Source organism: Carassius gibelio, chromosome A23 (genome assembly GCF_023724105.1).
Source record: "Carassius gibelio isolate Cgi1373 ecotype wild population from Czech Republic chromosome A23, carGib1.2-hapl.c, whole genome shotgun sequence".
NCBI lineage: Eukaryota > Metazoa > Chordata > Actinopteri > Cypriniformes > Cyprinidae > Carassius > Carassius gibelio.
The window spans coordinates 20,439,595-20,461,484 of NC_068393.1; the positions used below are offsets into that span (position 1 = coordinate 20,439,595).

At 37.3% G+C, this 21,890-nt stretch overlaps 1 long non-coding RNA gene across 1 annotated transcript in view; it reads left to right on the plus strand.

The window, feature by feature from the left end:
* The first annotated feature begins 4,287 nt into the window (after positions 1-4,287).
* The window catches only part of LOC127944957 (uncharacterized), a 104,639-nt gene continuing 87,036 nt past the window's right edge, over positions 4,288-21,890 (plus strand). Inside the window, exons 1-2 of the long non-coding RNA XR_008150484.1 lie at positions 4,288-4,483; positions 4,864-5,054. This is a non-coding gene — a long non-coding RNA (uncharacterized LOC127944957). The remainder of the gene's footprint in view (positions 4,484-4,863; positions 5,055-21,890) is intronic.

Sequence of the window (21,890 nt, forward strand, 5' to 3'; positions counted from 1 at the left end):
TTATTAAGCCGCAACACTGACAGTGATGAGAATCATTCTTAATATCTGAGTACCAATAATAATTGATAATAATTCAGCAAATCAGTATATTAGAATGATTTCAGAAGGATACTGAAGACTGGAGTAATAATGCTGAAAATTCAGCTTTGATCAACAGGAACAAATTACATTTTAAAATATGTTAAAATAGAAATCAGTTATTTTGAATTGTAATACTTTTTTTTTCTATGCTATTTGGGAGCTTCATATTAACTCTTGTTTCTATATTTCCAATAATTCAGTTACTCAAAGTATTGTGTAGGATGAACTTAAAATATCTTAGAGTCAGTACTAGATACAAAACCCCAAAACAAATAGTGACACTGCAATTGAGTTATTAATTCGATACTCATTTAATTAATTCAGTTGAACAGCTCTGCCTAATATACTCCCTAACACTGAACCAAACCTAACACTTTATTTCAGACACCTCTCTCCTCACTCCAGACAAAAGCAGCACATGGAATCTTTATATCAGTCATGTGACCTCTTCATGGCCGATGATGTCGTCACTAACAATTGCCCCTTCCAGATTGTCAACTTGCATCAATTAGCACCTCTGCCAGAAGAGCACTGAAGGAATCTGACTCGTGTTTTTGGAGAGATGTAAAGTCAGCGTTCGCTGTGATTGCTCATCATCATCCGTAGATCCCTCTGAGAAAGAAGGGAGATATAATGGCACTTGTGGAAAAAAACAGCCGCTGGCTTCAGGAAAGGGATTTGGGTGTCTGGAGACAAGAAGGACCATATGGAGCGGGGTAAGATAGCAAGGCACACATTCAGAATAATGGATGATGTGTCATGTTTCATGTTGCTAAGAAGCCATCAAGAGACCTGGTCGGGGAAATCAAAAGACGTACGTACAGTAAAAGCGACTGTTGCAGCGTTTAAAGATTTTGCTGGTTCCATCAGCCCACATTTGCTCTCTGATAGCTGAACCCATTAATGGGAGGAGGGTTTTTAAGAAATGACATTGTTGTCATTGTTCAGTGAAAATGGGGCAAAATACATATTCAACACACCTGTACAAAACAGGTTTTTTTTTTTTTTTTTTTTTTGAGCAGCAAATCAGCATATTAGAATGATTTCTGAAGCATCATGTGACACTAGGAATGGAGTCATAAAGTCATAATTTGAAATGAGACAAAAAAATTAGAATTCTGACTATTTTTTAATGCAATTTATGAGTTTTATGAGTTAATTTTATGAGTTTACATCTCACAATTCAGTTGTATTATGTGTGCCATGCAATAAGAAAATGAAATAAATAAATAATAATAATAATAAATGTATTGCAAATGTTAATTAATTAATTCATAATTAATTTTTTTAAATATTAGAACTGTGAGAAAAACAAAACAAAAACAGAATGGTGTATGGTTTGTTAGGATTGGACGATATTTGACCGAGATACAACTATCTGAAAATCTGGAATCTGAGGGTGCAAAAAAATCTAAATATTGAGCAAATCACCTTTAAAGTTGTCCAAGTAAATTCTTAGCAATACATATTACTAATCAAAAATTAAGTTTTGATATATTTACGGTAGGAAATGTACAAAATATTTTCATGGAACATGATCTTTCGACAGTTTCCTAGTGATTTTGGGCATAAAAGAAAAATCAATAGTTTTGACCCATGCAATGTTTTTTTTTGGCTATTGCTACAAATATACCCCAGAGCTGCTTTTGTGGTCCAAGGTCACAACTGTTAGGTACAAACTAAAAATGAAAAAGGGCTTCCTTAACTAAGCTGAATAAATATTGATATCATTTAAATTTTTGGCACGCTATTCCTTTAAATATTATCTTTAAATGCTCTCTTAACACGTCACCATTGTCCAAAAAAATTGGGAAATTTCATCTTGTAAACAAAAAGTGCAATCGCTCTTCCCCAGATGTTGCATTAGCGTATTCGAAACCAGACCACTGAGGGAGATACGGGACCGAGGTCATGACCCCGTGAAAATATATATCAAGTGTCGGCCTGTCTGAGCCTGTCTTCCCTTCTATCATCGAGCCATAAATATTACAATGCCTAAACATCACAATCACAAAACCACATTGCAGAATTGATAGATGGTGGGTGAATGATAGAAAGAAGACAGCTTTGTTTTCCACCTTTCTACACTCCGGATCAGGAGCATGGGGCGGCGGGCTATTTTTCTTTTTGCAAGGGGAGTTTTTTGCTCTTTCTTTCTTTTTCTCTTTGCAAAAGCATGTCCACTAAGTGTGATTCCCCCGCCCGCTCGCCCCTCTCTCTCTCTTTTTCTGCCTCCTGCGCTCTACCTGCATGTGAAATGCGTCTGCATACCCCTAACCTCACTTTTTCCTCCTGTGTCAGAGCCACCCTTAAGTGCTGTTGCCGATACCCATGAGTAAGCCCCATAAAAGCCGCACTATCGCCGCGGCCGTTATTGTTTCTTGCGGATGATTGATTGATGGATGAGGGCTGACACTTCAATGAAGCTATTTCCACTGGCATCTCTATCCGATGATGTGCAGCGTATATTTTCTATCTACGCCTGATTGCTCGCCTGTGTCATTCCTGGAAGTTCATTTACACCATGTTCCCTGAAGGACCTTTTTTTTTTTTGCCAATCTCCCTTTTCTTTCTCCTCCATTTCTACCATTTTTCTCCTCCTGGTGTCATAAAATAATGCTGTTTCTCGTAGGCTCTGTGGGAGCTGAGATAATTTGCACAGAGTGATAAAACAAAAGGCATGGAGAGGTTACTTACAGGAGGAACATGCATGTTTCAGACATATTCATCATAAAATATAAATCTGCTTAAATATATTATTGTCATTCCTGCTGTGCAGGGTGTTTTTGGTTTCATTTTTATTTTACTTTCATTTATAAAGTTCTGAAAGATGGAAATCATTTTTGTCACTCACAATATCTAAATTAAGTAAACATGAGGGTTAATTTTAAATAATTCTATTATTATAGATGTTGCTGTACTTATCATGTTTATGGAAAAACTGAGAGTTTATTGAGAAATATATTGTTTTAATTGGAAATAAAGCATGTTTCATGTTTATCACAATGTTTTTCATGTCCACACTTTTTCATGGTATTTTTGTGTTATTTCCCTTTAAAAAAAACAAAAGCCTGTTCATGACATCATCCTCCAGGAAGTATCATCGTTTTGGAGGGAAAACAACAGCAAAAGAGTAGTCAACTGAGTATAAGAAATGGATTTGATTCATTGTGGTATTTTGCATTTATGTAACTAAAAACGTCACATCCTTTTTGATAAAATTGCTAAACTTATGATAATTAATGCATTTCAAAATATAGTCAAAAACTAGAATGAACTCGAAGATAGCACCAAGTGTAGGCCTACTGCATAACAGGAATGTCCCAGCAACTCCGTTAGCATTTAAGGTAATTACCCACTACGTTAGTCAACCAGAAACTAATGACGTGGCTTCCTGTTCTTGTTTCCAGAATATCGTAGCAATAACGATTTTTCAGTTGGTGAGTTGAAGAAGAGAGAAAGATGGCTTTTCGAAGACGATTCTTCATTTTTATCTCATATGGAGAGCAGATGGCAGGCCTGCATCAGTGCAGGAGGCTTTCTGGGATGACAGCCATGAGATTCCCCCTCAGGTGCCATTGGAGCCCTCATGAGCCGGGAGTGTGATGGTTGGGACATGGCACCTCCTCGTGAAAGAATGGCTCTCTGTTCGCCTCCCTTTCTCACTTCGTAATGGTGCTTGCTAACAACCTAATATTTCAAGTGTATGTGTGTGCACACAGTAGCCCAAACACTATGAACTCTCTTCTCTCCTTCTCTGACACTCTATTTCTTAGTGTTTGGGTATGAAAACAGCCTAGGATTTGAGTTAAAGGTCTAAGAACATAATTATCTTTTTATTAAGAGTTTTCGGGTTAATTTACATTTACATTTAGTCATTATCCAGATGCTTTTTATCCAAAGCAAATTACAAATGAGGACAACAGAAGCAATCAAAACCAACAAAAGAGCCAAAAGATGTAAGTGCAAATGACTCACTTAGCCAAACGCAGTACACAGCAAGGTGTGTGTGTGTATAATTAAAATTAGCAATACATTAAAACTGCCTGGTAAGGCTTCATTGAAGATGTAACATTTCATGAAAATATAATATTTAATTTAATATTTCATGAAAAAAAAAAGAAAATTGTCCTAACCAGTAATTTGGCCACAATGAGAGAAAAATACTGTGCAAATTGACTCAAATACAATCAATCAGAACACATTTTGTGTTTAATATATACCTATATAGCTATGTGGCACATGATCTTGGACCAATGAGGATTCCCTAGGGGCGGAGCTATACCTATATAGCTATGTGGCACATGCTCTTGGAACAATGAGGATTACCTAGGGGCGGAGCTACCCAGTATGACACCATGGGAGCGGAGGCCAAACGCCTGGCAAAATGTCCTGTTGGCAGGTAAGGACAAAACTCCAACACTTTTGTAAAACTGTGCAAATATTGTACTTTTAGGGGTACAACAGCTTGTCACTGGGGAAAGAGTATCTTTGTGCCTTATTTACTCCTATAAGATTCATAGTAGTTCCTTATGGGGACATATTACTACTCTAAAGGACATTTTAGGGATAGGTAAGGTACAAAGTTTTCCTTTCCAAGGTACTGCGCCAGTGACAAGCTGTTGTACCTCTAGGGTACCATTTTTAGAACAGTGACAGTGAATATGCAGTTTCTTGGATGTGTGTTGTGTGATAGCCACAGTTGTGCAATAAAATATAATCAAAAACAAATGTGTTAAAATTATAGGATTCCCACATGAACCATTTCCTCTGTCTTTACAGTGTTTGTGTCACAGGTCATTTCCACTGCGAAGGGGAATATCTTTCAGAGAAAATGCAGCATGTTTGAAAAATATTCAAGACTTCATCACAATATCAGAGATAACATGTGGATACTCCACCAAAAACCTCCTGCATTTTTGATGACTCAACCTTCTCTCCTCTTCCAGAGATGAAGTGACTCATAAGGAGAGGTAAGTGTCCATTCCTCCTGTATTTATACAAGCCTTCCCAATGAGAGAATGTATGGAGGCAGAAGAGGTGATTGGACTCTGGCGTATATTTCCCCTGTGTCTTCCCTTCAGCATGTCATTCTTTAGAAGTAATCACCTTAGAGGGCAGCATGGCACTCATTTGCGAGATGCTGACCTCCCTTCCACTGAGAGGCAGTGGACAGTAGGGCCATCCATAATGCTGCGATGCATTACCGGTGGTAATATGAAGTGTAGTCACCCCTTTCATGCACTAGTATTCAAGTGCAAGGCCTGGGGAAAAACACCTTTTGGGACCCATCAAAACTCAGACTGATTCTATGTGTCACTGGTATTCATTAACCAACAGAAATGGTGAAAAATGGAATACGCTAAGCTATGTAGATATGAACGCCTACCCTGCTGAGAAGACCAGGGCTATGACACTCCAGTTCTTGAGGGCCATTATCCAGCAGTTTTTAGTTCCAACACTCCTGACTAATCAAGTAATCCTTAATTTGCTTCTTCACATGTACTGGATTAGGGTTGGAGGTAAATGCTCCAGGCCATTGCCCATCCAGGATGGGAGTGAAATAGTCTTTGTTTAAACAAACATGACTTTCCGTGCAGGTCCAAGATGGTTTGTGCATGTTAGGTCTGGGTCAAGCTAGTGGACCAATATTGCCAAGCTGTTCACCAGCAAAACTTGTGTAGCATCTGGCAGAGTTAACTAGTATGATATTTCAAGTGATGCTAACTGAGCAAGGAATTCTTGCCGGTTAAGCTAGATAAGAAGCCCTTTGAGGATGGCAGCTTTCAAAATGTGTTCTGGATTTAAGGCCAGGACACACCAAGCTAACTTCAAAGAACTAACATCGACAAAAGCCAACGGTTTTGTCACCTAATTTTGGCTACATCTGGACAGAAAAGCTGTGTTTAAACACACTGCAAGGACTACGGCTGACTGCAAACTAGCATATGTGTTCTGCATCTGTTTGTAAGGAGTTAACTCTCTATATCACCAGGTATTAATAGTCTTTATATAGTCTTCAATTTTAAGTAGCCTTAAATAATCTAATAACTTTCTTCATGTTAAGCAGATCATGTTGTTATGAAAATATTTGTGTATTGGAATGCTTGGTAAAGATAACTTGACATTATAACAGACTTCTGTCTGTGCAGTCTTGATTTACTTGCTTGTTTTCATCGGGAATCTGGCAAACTGCTTCCTACAAGAGCTGACTTTTAAAACACTTGAAAAAACCTGACCAGCTTGGTGTGTCACTGCCTCTAATCACAATAGATGGTATATTTAATTTTATAGAAAAATGAAACTGTGAAGGACCGATGTATAGTTCATTCAATAGATTGTACCGTCCAAGGTCACGTCTAATCTTCACAGCCCATATTTCCTGGACCAGTGGTTCCCTACCACATTCCTGCCCCCCAAGCTTGTCTAATTTGTCTGACAGACCCATTTCAGGTCTTGGAGTCTCTAATGAACTGATGACCTGAATCAGGTGTGTTTGATTAAGGAGAGTGGGATGTGGTTGGAAACCACTGTTCTAGACATATTTACAATGTTTGGTTGGATGTTAACAATGAACACCAAGCTATACAACACAACAGTGCAACTTAATGACCATCTATCCCTCTATGTTAAATGTGGCATCCCCCCAACAAATGGTGGTCTGTTCAGCAAGCTTTCATTCTTTGCAAATGTTTTGTGGTAAGCAGTGAGCTGAACTGGAACTATCAAACTCATGTTCCAAGCTGTGATTCTGGACACTTCTCATCTCCCCAAGTGCATGTACATCTCAATCTTAAAGGCGATCCAGCCACACCCACCTGGCAAAGCAATACACTTTATCCACTAATGCGTGCTGACACTGAATACTACACCCACCGAAATGAGGAGCCGCAAATTGGGTTATTCATCTTCACCTGGTGGTAATCTAGTTGATAAGCACTATGCACGTAGATCTCTAGTGGGGGGAGAGGCAATGTGATTACTGAGAGCAGAGCCATTGATGCCTGAGCTGCAGTAAAAGGGCCTCTGGAGCTCCGAGGGATGGACCTCTAACAAACACGTTTGAAGAAGACAAAGTAAACACTCACTCTCAATTGTCAGCCATGTAATGCCTTGCAGCACTAGCAACAGTTAGCATGAAACTAAGGAAAAGGAGAATAAATTAGTTTGTTTTACTGACTAAAGGAAGATAGGTGATTTGAGAGGTACTCTTTGGTGTTTGAGAAAGATATCATCTATTTCCGCCTCAGAGAGACTTGGTATTTTTCTTAGTGTATATCCTCTTGCTGTACCTCAGTTGTTTTCCCAGAGAATAGCATGCATTCTCCTGTGAAATCGGGGCAGGGTGCAAAGTAGTCTGACTATTGTAAATAAAGAACAAAGGCTAAAGAGATTCAGCTGTCCATCAGCCAGGGCAAGATACAACATTATCTCACAGCAGACTTGCTGGAATGTAGAGGGATACTCTTTGTCTAGTTGAAGAAAATGCATGTATCTAGCAAGTAATTTGTAGAGATCCAACTTTGCAATCTTAAATGTAAAAAGGTTCAAATGCAAAGCAAAAAAAGATTTATTAAAATGTGATCAGAGACGTCGACTGGACCACTGAGCTTTAGAAATGTTTAGGTTGCATTAACTCATCATGCGATGGCAGTACCTTGAATTATACTACCAATGTAAACACAGGACTCTGTAGTTGAGTCCACCTTCTGCAGGTTGTGAAAAGAGCTGAGGCCTTTGTTGCTCGCTGTAGTCTGTGAATTATTTTCATCCCTTCAGGAGTCCATCTGACCTAGACGTCGCAGCATCTCATGACTTATGCATGTCATAGACCCCCTTACTTTCCCCTCCTAATGGCTAGATAGCTTTGGCGGCTGCAAGTTGTTGTTGTATTTGCAGACGTGATGCATAGATCCCCGGTGGCCGTGTAAAAACCAGCCAGACCAGGTGCAACACTAATATCCCAGCCGTATCCAAACATTTCCTTTCAAAGTAACCAGCACACAGGGGCCCATAAATTAGAGCCAAGATGTCAGGCTTCCAATAAGACCCTACCCTGAGCAATAAACTTTGACATTGGTGTGTGAAAAACGGTGGCCCTTTTTCATTGTCAAGTGTTACAAATTGATGAAATGAGTTCATCGATGTTCCCTGGTCATTATCTCTCTAGTGGCACTTTGTTTTACAGACAGCGGGGAAAGGGACGGAGCAGATTAGGGGCCCCCGACACAGTTTATCAAACCAAATCTAATATCAACCCTAAGAAGGGAATCTGGAAATCAATACTTCATTACTAAATTGTTACTGGGGATGAAGAGTGATTGTGAGGGTTCAGAGATGTGTCTCGGCAGCCGGGGCACAGGAAGTTCAATGTCACCGGTGAAGTGATAAGTAAAGGCTTTGATGGGAAGAAACATTTCTGTAACGGGCGCACTGGCGAAGGAGGGCTTTGGGGGTGTTGGTGAGAAAAGATAATAGAAACTGAGTTTGCCTTTGATTGGGCGTTTGTTTTATAGCTGGAAAGAGAGAGAGAGGAGGGGAAAAGGAAAGGAAATCTTTCTTTCTTGACTTCACCAATATCTCTAAGTCTACTGGGTGCGTGCAACATTATGGCAGAATTATTGGGTCGTTGGCAAACAAACTCTCATTATGAAGGCATCGATTTACACAATAATAAACTCTTTACTTAAAATAGATGTTTGCTTATTTGCACACATTGTTCTATTTGCAGAATTGGTGTGTTGAATGCAGGACAGTGTTAACTTTATTGCTGCTAGTCTTCCATAGTCAGGCTTTTCACTATTGGTGATGAAGTCTACATTACCAAGAGCAATCAAGAACAAGCGACAGCATGAAGAACTTGAAGTTCTATAAAGAACTTGAAGAAGCATGAAATCATATTTGTTCTGTCTCTTCTCTGTGTTCTTGATGATTTCTGACTTTTGCATCTGCATGTCATTAATTGAATGGAATAACAGTATAGTGAGATGGTAGACGGTGCTCAAACCTGCTCCGATTACATCCATCATGGAAAACAAACGAAAGAAATTTGGCGTAAACGTACAAGGGTTTATCAATATATTTTCTATTGTGTTATATGTGTATGCATTAGGATTTAAAAGCCCTAATGGAGTTTTTTTTTTTTTTTTTTTCATTTCTGTCATTACAAATAAATGGAGCAGCTGCGACTGAACAAGTATGTGTGGTCTCTTTTTATGTGAAATAATGTTAAAAATCAGCTTGGTTTAGCATGCTAACACAAATTGATAAATTGCCATTTTTTTATCGTAAATCATTGGTATGTAAAATATAGATTCTGAAGTCTTTAAATCTTCATGTAAGGTCCAAATGTCAGCTTCTGTCAAGTTTGTTTTGCGATATAGACGTTTTCTTTCATTTTCCAATCTGTGAAATTGTGGGGTTGTGTGACGTTTGCTTCAGGGAGGCCTGTTAAGGGCAGGTTTTATTGTAGCCCTGGTCTGGCAGTGGAAACCAGCCTGATTTTGACATCGTGACTTGAGGTCCGAGGCTTTTGGCCCCTCCTCAGCTCATTGTTAGGATATGAGGAGTTACACTTCATTTTCTGCCAAATTGTATTGCTGATAAGAAATATTAAAAATACAGTATTTATATATATATATATAATTTGAGTTAAGCAGCTAAATGAATGCTACATTTGCTGTCAGATTTGAAAATATTTTAAAATATTATTACTATACTATAGAGCATGTCTAGCAAATGATCCCCTGAGGGATGTATAAGAAAATGTATATCTTGATTACAAATTTGCTAAACATACATTATTGTAGCATGATTTGAGCTAAAAACAATAATTAAATAAAAAGTGCAGCTAAAGCACTCACTATCAGCCTTATGCTACATTTACATGACAGCGATGTAGTCAACAATGGAAAAGTTTTTACCTTGTGTTTTAAGAATTTCACTTATTCACAAGAACATTTTCAAAATTATTAGCATTTACGAAAACGATCAAAAACGACGGATTATCCCATGCCAGGTACCCGTTCTTCGTATGTTGCCAACTCAGTTAGCTGGATTTGATTGTTGATGATTTGGCATGATCTTGGATTGGTTGGTTCTTCAAAGCTCATCCCAGAGTTGCTCTGTAAGCTTTTTCATGAAAACAGGATTAGATTGCATGTTTTTAAGTAGAACTGATACTTAAAATCTGTCCATTGCCACCGCTACTTTATTACAAGAGTATCCTACTGATCAAGGGACAATAATTTAAAATAGTAATCAATTAAAAATGTATTTAAAGATAATATAATAATGTTGTGTAATCTTTAGACAAAGACAGTTTCACTCAATGAAAGATTTATACGTCATAAAATAATTACTTCATAATTGTATTAGAGTCTTACACACATATTCTATACAGATAATGTAAAGTCGTGCATTAATTTGAGTGATGACAGCTATAATGGGAGTGGCTTGATGGAGCACAGGAGATGCAGTTAACATGATCTTGACCCTTAAGAAACTTTAATTAATGCTGTCACATAACAAATCTGTTCAAATATAAAATTAAATGAATTTCTGATTACACTGAAATAAAAATGGTAAGCCTGTACAAATGTTAGAAATCGTGAATATAAATAATTGGGAATCATGTAAAAAATATATATATATATATATAATTTATCTATTATAACATTTCGTTTTGCTTGCTTGGCAGTTTCCTGCCAAGTCCAGAAATTTGTCAAGTTTTTCATCAGGTGTCATTTTTAAATAAATGTCTTGCCGCCAGCCAATCGCTGCATTGCTGATCGTGGTTCCAAGTAACTATACATAACCCCTTTTAAACCAATCCATGAAGGCGCAATTATCTCAGATAACTAAATCCAGCCATACCAATCATCAACAACAGGTGCATTTGAAGAACCCCAGTAGTTGGCGCGGTCACCTTGTTAGTAAATAGTACTTGTAGGGAAGTAACGATTATATCTTATATATGATGCATCGCCGCTGTTGGTTGTAATATTGGTGAAGTAAATCCACACTTTGCTGAAGAACCATTAGCAAACTCTTGAGCAGCAAATACAGTTATCCACCATTGTTGTGTATGTTTGTTCGCGCTTGCATTTGAAATCGACACACACTGCGCATGTCTACATACTTAACACTTACTATGCACGTGCATGACATAACCATTTTCAAAGATTCCCATATTGGGTGTTTACATGGAAACGATAACGGTGGAGTTTTCAAAATCTTGCACTTTGAAAACCATCTCCAAAACACCGTTGTTGTGTAAACGAACAGGCAAAATGCATAAAAAGTGTCCAGTTTTTGGCTGAAAATGTATCAGCAGCAGTCCCTTAGAAACAAGTTTGTTACAAAACGTGCACGCTGACTGCCAGAATTGTGTAGAAGCTAACTAATCAAATCTTGTCTCTTGTCCTTTATTGTGTGCATTTCAGTCAGTAAACAGTTCATGGATGCTCTCTACACAATAATATGACCGTACCTTGAAGACACTAAGCCATTCTCTAGTACTTTATATAAATAAATAAATTAAAGAGACGGAATAAAAGATTTTGGAGCAAATTATCTTGATGAGGCGCGTTATGCTGCATCGCTAACTCCTCAGTACGTCTCTAATTGGAAGACCATTGTCTGAGCTGTCACGACTGAAACCTCGCACATTCGCTCACGTTAAGATGTTCCTCGTGCACATTGCACGTTTCCAGAGCCCTTCTCCACGCAGGTGACAAAGATAAACATTTTTTACAGCCGAGTTTGACATCGGTGGAGGAAGAAGACTTAGTCCAGTATCAGAGGCCCACGGCTAATGATTTTTGAGCAGCCCCCGACTGAGCCTTAAATGTCTTCAATATCCATAAACAACTCTATACTGTCCAATTAGGCAGACAGAGATGTACTGAGCTGTCAGACAGATTTGCATGGCTAAGCACCTGAGATCCCGCAGATGATGGGGGGGAGGGTTCGTCAGGCCGGGAGAGAAAGATGAGCACAACGGATGACTTTCATTACTGCATTTTGCCTTTTTCCCAACACCCAATTACTGCCAGGATTAATTGATTATGTTACCTTTCTTTCAAAGCCCAATGCAGAGATTGCTGGCTCTCTCTTTCCCCACTTTATGCACTTATTTCCTGAGCTTTTTTTTTTTTTGTTCATGTATTCGCATGTTTCTCCTTTGGGGATTTAATTATTTTGCAATTTATAGGTTAAGAAATAACATCCAGTTCTGTTGCCTTTGAAAAAAATGGCCATTTTACAGCAGGCGATACCATGCTTAATTAGGATTTATACTCTTGCGTACCATCGCTGTTGCCCCTGCTCTTCCCTCTCTCTTCGTAACTGGCCTGTCAGTGGTCAGGGAGCTTGGGAGAACGTGACACTTCCCTGAGTACGTCTGATGGGACTGAATCATGCTTTTTAGATTCATTATGGCACTTTATTTTTCCACTGGGCCTTTTCTCTCCTGTCCATCCAGTGTTGGGAGTGAGACGTGTGAGGGTGTATTAACGGACAGACAGTGTACATATTTCATGATATGTACGCGGTTCTGCTCTGTGGGCCGGCTGAGATGCTCGGCTCTCCGTCGGTGTCTGTTTTGTCGTACATGCTGGCCAGACAAAGAACTCAAAATGACAAGCGTGTCTCAGTTCAGGGGAGCAACGTCAAAGTCACATCAGGCTGTCCGTAATTTCTGGGTTAAAGCTGGTTATATGGGGAGAGAGTGAAGAGAGAGAAATCTAGAAGCAGGGCTAGTTTTATGTCTGTTTTAAAACTGCTATAGAATTATATAGCAGCTTTATATAATAAACAATAATGTATTTTTCAGAACATTATAACTAAGACTGGAAATTTCTGATTTCTGATCAGTTATTAAAGTCAGTATGCTAAATGAAAACATCAAACTTGGAATATAATATAATATATATATATATATATATATATATATATATATATATATATATATATATATATATATATATATATATATATATATATATATATATATATATATATATATTTTCATTTAAATATTCAAATAAATATTTCTATATAAATGTATCTAAATTATCTGCTAATTGTGGGCTTGAAGTTACAAATTCACAACAATTTGAATACATACATATATATATATATATGTGTAAAATATTGTTGTGAATTTAGAACTTAAAGCCCACAATTAGCAGATAATTGAGATATATATTTATATTAAAGTGAAATAATAATTATAAATAATATACTAATTTATTATTTACTAATACTATTTTATTATATATTAGATAATATTGCTTGTATTGTTAAGATTGTATATTTATTAAAAAAATTCATGTTTCATTTTATTTCTCTAATTGTATATTTGTAATTTAAAAATGTCAATATATTTTATGCAAATGTGAAACAATATGTAATTGTAAATTATATATACATATATAAATACTTTTCTGCTTTAAATATTTTACTTTATTAATGTTTTCATAAATTTTAATTGGAAATCTTGGTTATAATCTTAAAAAAAAAATCTGGGGGAAAAGATTAACATTAAACACCCTAAATATATTTATGCTAAAATTGAACTACATATTTTATATATTTTACATATTTAAATGTGTGTGTCTGTGTCTGTGTGTGTGTGTGTGTCTCTCTCTGTGTGTGTGTGTGTGTGTGTATATATATATATATATATATATATATAAATATATATAAAATAAGAACATATAAATTAGTCAACATTTGAAGAGGATCAGATTTGTCCTAAGACAACAACAGGTATTGTTTTTTTTTTGTTTTAGGACAACTTTGATGAAAGGTTTTGATCCACTTCGTATGTTGACTAATGTATATGTGTGTGTGTGTGTGTGTGTGTGTGTGTCTCTGTCCGTGTCTGTGTCTGTGTGTTATATTTTATGCAGTATCTTACATATTTATTTTGCATAGATTGTGTCACTTCAAATAGGCTCATAATCAAGTCTTTATTTTTATTCTCTAGAGTTGTACCCTAGAACCCACATGATATCATGTATATATAATATATATATTTCAGAATTAAAAACATGTTATTATATTACTTTCCTAACTTAAAATGGTGTTTCCAGCAAGCATGGTTTCTTTCAAAGCTTGAGACGGCGCTCCATTTGAAGCATGTTATTTTGATCTCAGACATTGGCACTGTTGACACCTCAGTACTTGACTGTCCCTCAAGCCTTTCCATCTCCCCGGCATCACACTTCCATTGGAACTAATTAATAAAAGTGTTTAAATCGCATTTCCCCCCTCCTGTTGTAATTAACAGCAACATCTGTTAAAGTCTCACTCAGCCTAGAAATAGCAGCTCACAGGGAGAAATACAAACTGTGCAGAGGATCCGTTTAAACGTTCAGACCGGTGCACGTGAATACGGCGGACACATACATTAAACCCATTGATTCAAACATGTTTTAGTTTCTTGTCCATATGCTCATTTCCAAGTCATCTTGGGTGCATTACAACATCTGATCGATTTAGAAAGCTTTTGATTATGTGTGTTTTCTGAATTAGACAGATGAAAGGATCAATGAAGAGGTCAAGTAAGGTCAAAGCAAAGAGCCCCTAAGTAACGGCCCTTCCGGCAAAACTGGCAGGACGTATGCTGATTTAGTGGAGGTACTTTATATCTTTTGATGTGGAATCAGTGTAGACGTGCTGGTGAAGGCTGCAGTGCATGCTTTAAAATGTCACTGTTCATTATTCATTTCGGTCAAGGCGGTTTCAAATGTTGAACTGCTTGATAAATGGCTGAGATGCTTGTTTTGAAGGAATATTCTGGGATATTCTCAGCATAATGTTTATGTGCTGCATCTGTGTCATGCTTTCAGTTGCAATAGATAATAAAATGCATGTCATACAGACTCATTTTTACTTGTGTTTTTTTGTTGTTGTTAATTTTGAAGACTAGAAGATATACCGTATTTTCCGGACTTTAAGTCTTTTTCATAGTTTGGCTCGACTTATAGTCAGGTGCGACTTATTTATCAAAATTAATTTGACATGAACAAAGAGAAATGAACCAATAGAAAGCATTACCGTCTACAGCAGCCAGAGGGCTCTTCGGGCTCTTCTACGCTCTCCAGTGATCCTGTAGTCTACACCGAAGACATAGAGCGCCCTCTCGCGGCTGTAGACGGTAATGTTTTGTCTCTTTCTTGGTTCTAAATAAATGCGACTTATAGTCCGGTGCGACTTATATAAGTTTTTTTCCTCGTCATGACGTATTTTTGGACTGATGCGACTTATACTCAGGTGCGACTTATAGTCCGAAAAATACGGTATATCGGAGGCTGTTAAATTCGCAGAGTAAAAAAAATAAAAATAAAAAAAAGGAAAAAGGAAGCCTAATTGTGAGCTAAAGTTGAAATTAAAATAAGAAAAAATATGTCAATGTTAAATATGAAGTTATAGTTGTCAGTGAGATGTTGTATGAATGTCTTTATTATGGAATAATAAATAAAAAATAAATTAATTAAGGTAATTGTGACTCTTTATCACACAATTCTGGGTTTATATCTCGCAATTCAGAGTTTTTTTTTTTTTTTTTTTTTTGGCATTTGCAAAGATATGCATATTGCATTATGACTTGATTAGAAAGTTGCAGTTGGAAAATATTAAGTCACATTGTATGATTTAAAGACAAATGATATCATAATTACCCCCCCCCCCCCCTTATTTCTCAGAGGATATTATAGGGCTCCATTATTTTTTTTAAGGTTTTTTAAATTGTTTTATTTCTTATTTCTCATTACTGCGCTATCACATTATGACTAATAAGGTTGCAGTGATGAGAGCAATTGTGAAATATTAGAGACAAACCTATGAAATATTAAGCCATAATAAATAGTTTTGAGTCTTCCAGTATTTTTGACGTTTTTAAAATTGAACACAGGAGGCTTTTGTAAAAAAAAATAATAATAATCATAATTTGTAGTTAAAATTCAACCTATGCTAGCTAGCTAACTAAATGCCCTTGTGGTTAACACTTAAAATCTTACTTAAAATTTTTTAAAAGCACAATACGACGGAAGAGTCCCACGGAGCTGGCGTGCCTCGGGTTGAGTACCGGGGCTCTACTAAATCAGTCGCTGTGATTAGACAGGAGGTATCCCATGAATCAGGTAGCACTGGCTGCTTATAATCACTTCTGTGTGACAAAAAACTAATTGAACTCAAGTTGTTTTGTGTACACGAGTATGACAAGAGCTAATGGGATTATTTGAAATACAAACGGGTCCTCACTTTTTCATCATTAATTACTACTAATTATATGAGCACACGCACACTCTCGCCGTGGCACCTATTAGAGGATTTTGTACTTGAAGGGTGTATATCACAATCAGAATGTCACTGATGTGTCTTAATTGTCTTTGTGTCTCCTCTGTCATATCTGAACCCTCTCCCTGATTACTCCGTATGGCACTTGCAGGTTATGCCCTGATGATAAACATAATCATAACTTAAATAGCCTGAATGTGTGAAAAGAATGGAAAGAAATGGGTAAAATATCTTTAAAATGCCATGTTTGTAAAAAATCTAAATAGAAGTAAAAATACACACTACTTACTTTATATTTTTGATTCAAATGATTTAAAGATGCTTGTTTGGTTACATTTCATCAAAATATGAAGTTACCCAAACCCCTGAAATGACTTTCCTTTTCATATGTTTCCACCAAATATGTTCTCATAATTATGTCATGATAACCTGATGTCAGATTTAACACTTTTTTTCAGCATCATGTCCTCCATTTCACTCCTCTAATACAACAAATTACTGAAGTAAAATGGGTTATGAACGCTGTTTCATGCTCATTTATTACAGAAGTCTCGTGGCAAAGTGTGCATCATTAGCATAAACATGTATTTTTTTCTATTCTATTCTATTAAGCTGTTTCATGCACACACAAAAAAATACTTACAAAGCTGTACACATTAATGATAGCTTAATTTATTTTATCTTTTTAATGTGTTATATTATATTACATTATATATTATGGAAGTAAAATGGGTTATGAATGCTGTTTCAAGTCTTGTTGTAAAACTGAACACATAGGGCAGAGTTTGCACACACTACTTGCTTTTATTATTATATTAATTATATGATAATATGAACAAGTACTCCCAGTCAAAAACTTTGTTAAAAGTAAATAATTTCTTACTTTTCTTGCTCCTGGTATTTTGACCGAAATGACGACCAACAACAGTTGGGCCTCATTAAGACAGCATTTCTAATATTCAGCCCGCCGTATATTCATCAGATTGGACAGACTGCATCAACTCGGCTCATTTCTGCATTTTTAATTGTTGTTTTTTACCCAGAGCTCATCCTTGGGGAGGCAGTCCGGTCTCTCCGAAAGGTTAGTGGTCCCTGATGCAAGCGCAGCACTGGATTTCACATAATGTCATGTCTTTGTTAGCATTTTCACTGTTAATAACATAGTCACCTGACATCAGCCTGCCAAACCAGAGGCATAGTAATGCGAGAGAAATGTGATCTCATTTACCAAAAAACAATTACTGTTGAAGAATATCGCTTTTTTCCCCTCCAAATGGTTGTTTTATACTTCATTGAGAGATTCATCAGTAATCAAGGGTTAATTTCACACTCCACTGAATGGCCTGTTTTAATCCCTATTCACAGTAATTAAATCTGTCTGATAAAGTGAGCACTTTACTCTCTCTTTTTTTTTTTTTTCATACTTTTTTTTTTATTGTTTTACACCCTTCACGTCTCATCTCCTGAGCACCACGTCATCTCGCCTCAGTGACAGGCCGAATCTATCCCTAAAATTAAAACAATCCTGACCTATCTAAGATGACAGGAGAAGCAGAGAGAAAAAGTGATAGAGTTAGAAAAAGAGATGGGGGAGAAGAAAGGAATAGACATGAGAGAAGTTGAAAGAGATCCTTCACAAAGCTCGTCAGGAGTGCGAAGAATAGCTGACAATCGTTTTATTTTTTCCCCCTCCTTTTCTCTTTCTTACGCACTTCCATTTCAGACGAGTGGAATGTGAAGATTTGACCCTGTCAATCAGGACCGGTGACAAGTTTAATCACGGAGCGCCCTCCACAAAATCATGGCTAAATAGGAATGCAAATAATAGAGCACCAGGGCCTCTTATAAATGCTAATCAAGAGGGCTAATCAGCTGACAGGACCACAGATTCTGCTCGTTCAAGGAGTCACTCAAACTTACTTTCTCTTCTCTTTTGCACCTTCTTTCCCCCCTTTCACTTTCCCCATTACAGGCTATAAATCCACACGTCTGCTGGGAAGGAAATCCAAAAAGATTTCTACCGGCTTCCTGCGGGGTGGTATGAGTGTTGAGGAGAAACCAAACTTAAGGGTAGATTGTGTAATTTCTGTGCTGTTAAAACTGAAACACAAAAATAATGACTGTCAAACACAATCTAGTCTGCAATTGGTCAGACAGCCCCGCCTCCAAAATCACGTGATTGGTTGAGCCAGTGTTGCAGTGTTGGGCTGGTCGAGGTGCTGAAACAAAGAGAACAATGGGTTTCATTCACTAATAATTGCGTAGATTATTCATATTGATATGCACAGGAGAACTTCTCTTAACCTCATTGTAATGTTAAAGAATTTGGAGTATTCAAAATGTGCAACCATGTATCTAAGGTTAATTTGTACTAAACATGCCCAAACCGTCTACATACAAGGCCTTTTGTCACAGCAAACTTATCATGCTCTCTTGTCTAAGGCTCTGTTTAATACCTATGATGCGCTTTTGTCGATCAGATCATAAACAGATAATGGAGAAACATCCCCATTTATACCTGCCTTTTTAATATATCTCGTTGATCCACGTTCAACCACTTCAGTCATTTCTTTGAGAGGAGGGTCAATAGTTGGTGGTACATGGGCCAACTATTTGAGCAATTTTGCTGGGCAACTTTTTTGGGCAATGTTGCTTGGGCACTTTCCCATAGAGGATGGGTAACAAATCTGGAATCTGGTTACTTTAAATTGGTTGTGGGCCCTGTGTCTCACCTGGTTTCCCGTTGACGGCAACATTGCTCTGAAAATTGTCCAGTGTATCATCAGCCTATGGGTGGTTGTATGTATGGGCCTTTTCTGATCTTTCAAGATTCTTTATTGTTTTGCAAAAAATGTACATTTATGGATCCAGCAGCTTGTTACAGGAACAGTCCCCTTAAAGGGGAATTTTGTACCTTATCTACCCCTTAAAAGCATCATATTATTACCTTAGAGAGGAAATATGCACTACTATGAACCTAAATAAAGTAGAAAGTTGTTCCTTTAAGGGTAGTGTCCTAGTGACAAGCTGTCTGGACACTGAATTCAAAACATGATTTTAAGAGCACATCCAGTGATCAGTCAAATTCAAACAAAATTAAGTACCTTTCATTTGCGAAGCATCTAATTCACTGGGTTATCCAAAAAAAAAAAAAAAAAAATAGGCATTACCACATTATTCTTTTATTTTTTTGTTAAACTTCCAGAAAAATAGATAACTATCATGATGTGTACCGTTAATGTGATATAAATGACTCAGACATGATTCCACCCACCCCTACCATAACCATTGGTTATTCAGTGGTCCACCCACTTCTGCTCTATTTGCACAGATATAACATGTCAATTATGCCCATCTTTGATCTTGAAGAGTTATTTTTCAGCGTTTCTTCCCTCTGTGGAAGAAATAGTTATATTTTTAGGCTCCATAAAGTGCATTTGATAGAATCCCCCCTCCTCTCGATGAGATGAAGTAGCCGTCTGTTTCAGAACCATGTAAATGAGGCCTTGCCAATCCACAGCTCTGTGATCCGACTCAGAAGTGAAGAGCTCAGTGGAGACTTTGAAATGTTGATTTAGGCCTGGTTTGAGGATGGCGAGTCCCCCCGCCGCACCTCTAAAAATGCAGTTGATCTAAGTTTCATGTGCGCTTCAAAGTTGTGAAGGTTGCCTTTCTCTTCCCAATTGTCTAAGATATCAAAGCTAAATGTGAAGATCCGCTCCACTCCGCCACGCCTGCATCAGGAGCGCGGCGTGACTGTTTGAAGTCCGCAAAATCACAGACGATAAGACTGAAGCCAAGGCAGTCACTTTCTTCTGGAGACTGTACTTGCTTTTGTTATACTTTGTGTTCCTTCTTACGGTAGTTTTGGTACCTGCGCCATGTGTTTTCCATTCTCAAAAGTTTGAAACGAAGAGGGTTGCATTCAGATGCACCACTTTATTGCATATGGTTATTTCACTCACATACAAATTCTGCAATTATTTACTACTTTTTTGAGTAACATACTGAAATTGAGGTGGTAATGTCCTCTCAAAACTACCTGTCCGGTATTTTCAAACTGACCCAACGTCAATTGACGACGATGACATTGTCAATTAAGAAAGCTAGTGAATGGCTTCAGATAACTTTGAATATAGCACACTGTTTGTTTAGGTCACTTTTATGGTGTGTCTAATAAGTTTAATTTTTTTGACTGTTTTTGAAGCTTGACTGATGGCGTCAAGCTTCATTGAAAAGAGATTCTTCTGCTCCATGAGGATGAGTAAATATTGAACATTTTTGACTGAACTGTTCCTTTAAGGTTGTAAGAACTTATGACAGTATACTTCTAATTCTAGTTTCAAGAAGGTAATAGGAAATTCAATCCAAACGCATGGCAGTCACATTGGATTTCTGAAACCAGCAAATGTGGAACACAGAAGCATCAAAATGCTATTCCAAAACATTAAAACACAATATGCAATTAATTTAGTTTTACATCTAAGTTTACATTTTGACTTTTGAAGAGGATGCTTCTGCTTCTAGTATATCAATAATTTATGGTAAAGGGAGTATTTTTATTTAAAGACAAAATATTATTATAACCTAATCGTAAGTGATTCCATCTGGTTTCATTTGTCAGCAAGAGTTAGGCTTAAAAAGGAAACATAAACAAGCTCTCACATCTCAAAAACTACCACTGGCAAAGTCTATTTCTCCCCTCAAACTGATGGTTTAACATCGAATTCTCTCGGGCGTATCTGAGTGCCTGAAACTTTCCCATCTCCAGAAACGCATATGAGTGTGTCTGGCAGTGCCAAGGGTGAAAACAAAGACTTGCTCTGAGAACTTGTAAAAGATACTGTCATGCACTGCAAGAACCGCAGTATCAAAACATTTGGATATTTTATTATTTTGAAAATTAGTGCTGCAGATTTGCAGTCTGCCCCTGGACTGTGCTGGACGGTGTTAAAAGTGCTTGTAAATAGAAAAGAGATCAGGCTTAAAGCAAAAACTCTTATATTTTGCAAGTTTCGTTACTCTTAGGGCCGTTTCATAGTCAACGCATCTATACGAATATGCGTCCCCGAGGCTACGCATCGTTACGCTTCGGCCCCTATTATGCGTCGGTGCGTAGCCAAATATGTTGTCCTAGTTTTTGATACGCGATGCGCCGATGCACCCAATACACTATGCGTTGTTAGTCGGGACGACATTGCAAGTATTGTACATTAATTCAAGTATATTGTGTTTACAGAAGAAGAAGGTTTGAATACAATGGCGGGCGAAGAGAAAATATTAAAAGAAAAATTATCTATCTCTGCGTTGCCTTTGTTGCCGCCGATGTAAAATCTGCAACAGAATACACTCCTCTTCAGTTGCCATTGTGATCTGAATATCACGCGACCCAACTCTACTGATATCACCTACTGATACTACCCCCTTTTGCGTGATCGGTGTATTGCATACACGCATCGCCCGTGACGCTTGTATCCACTGTTTAGACTATGAAAGGGAGC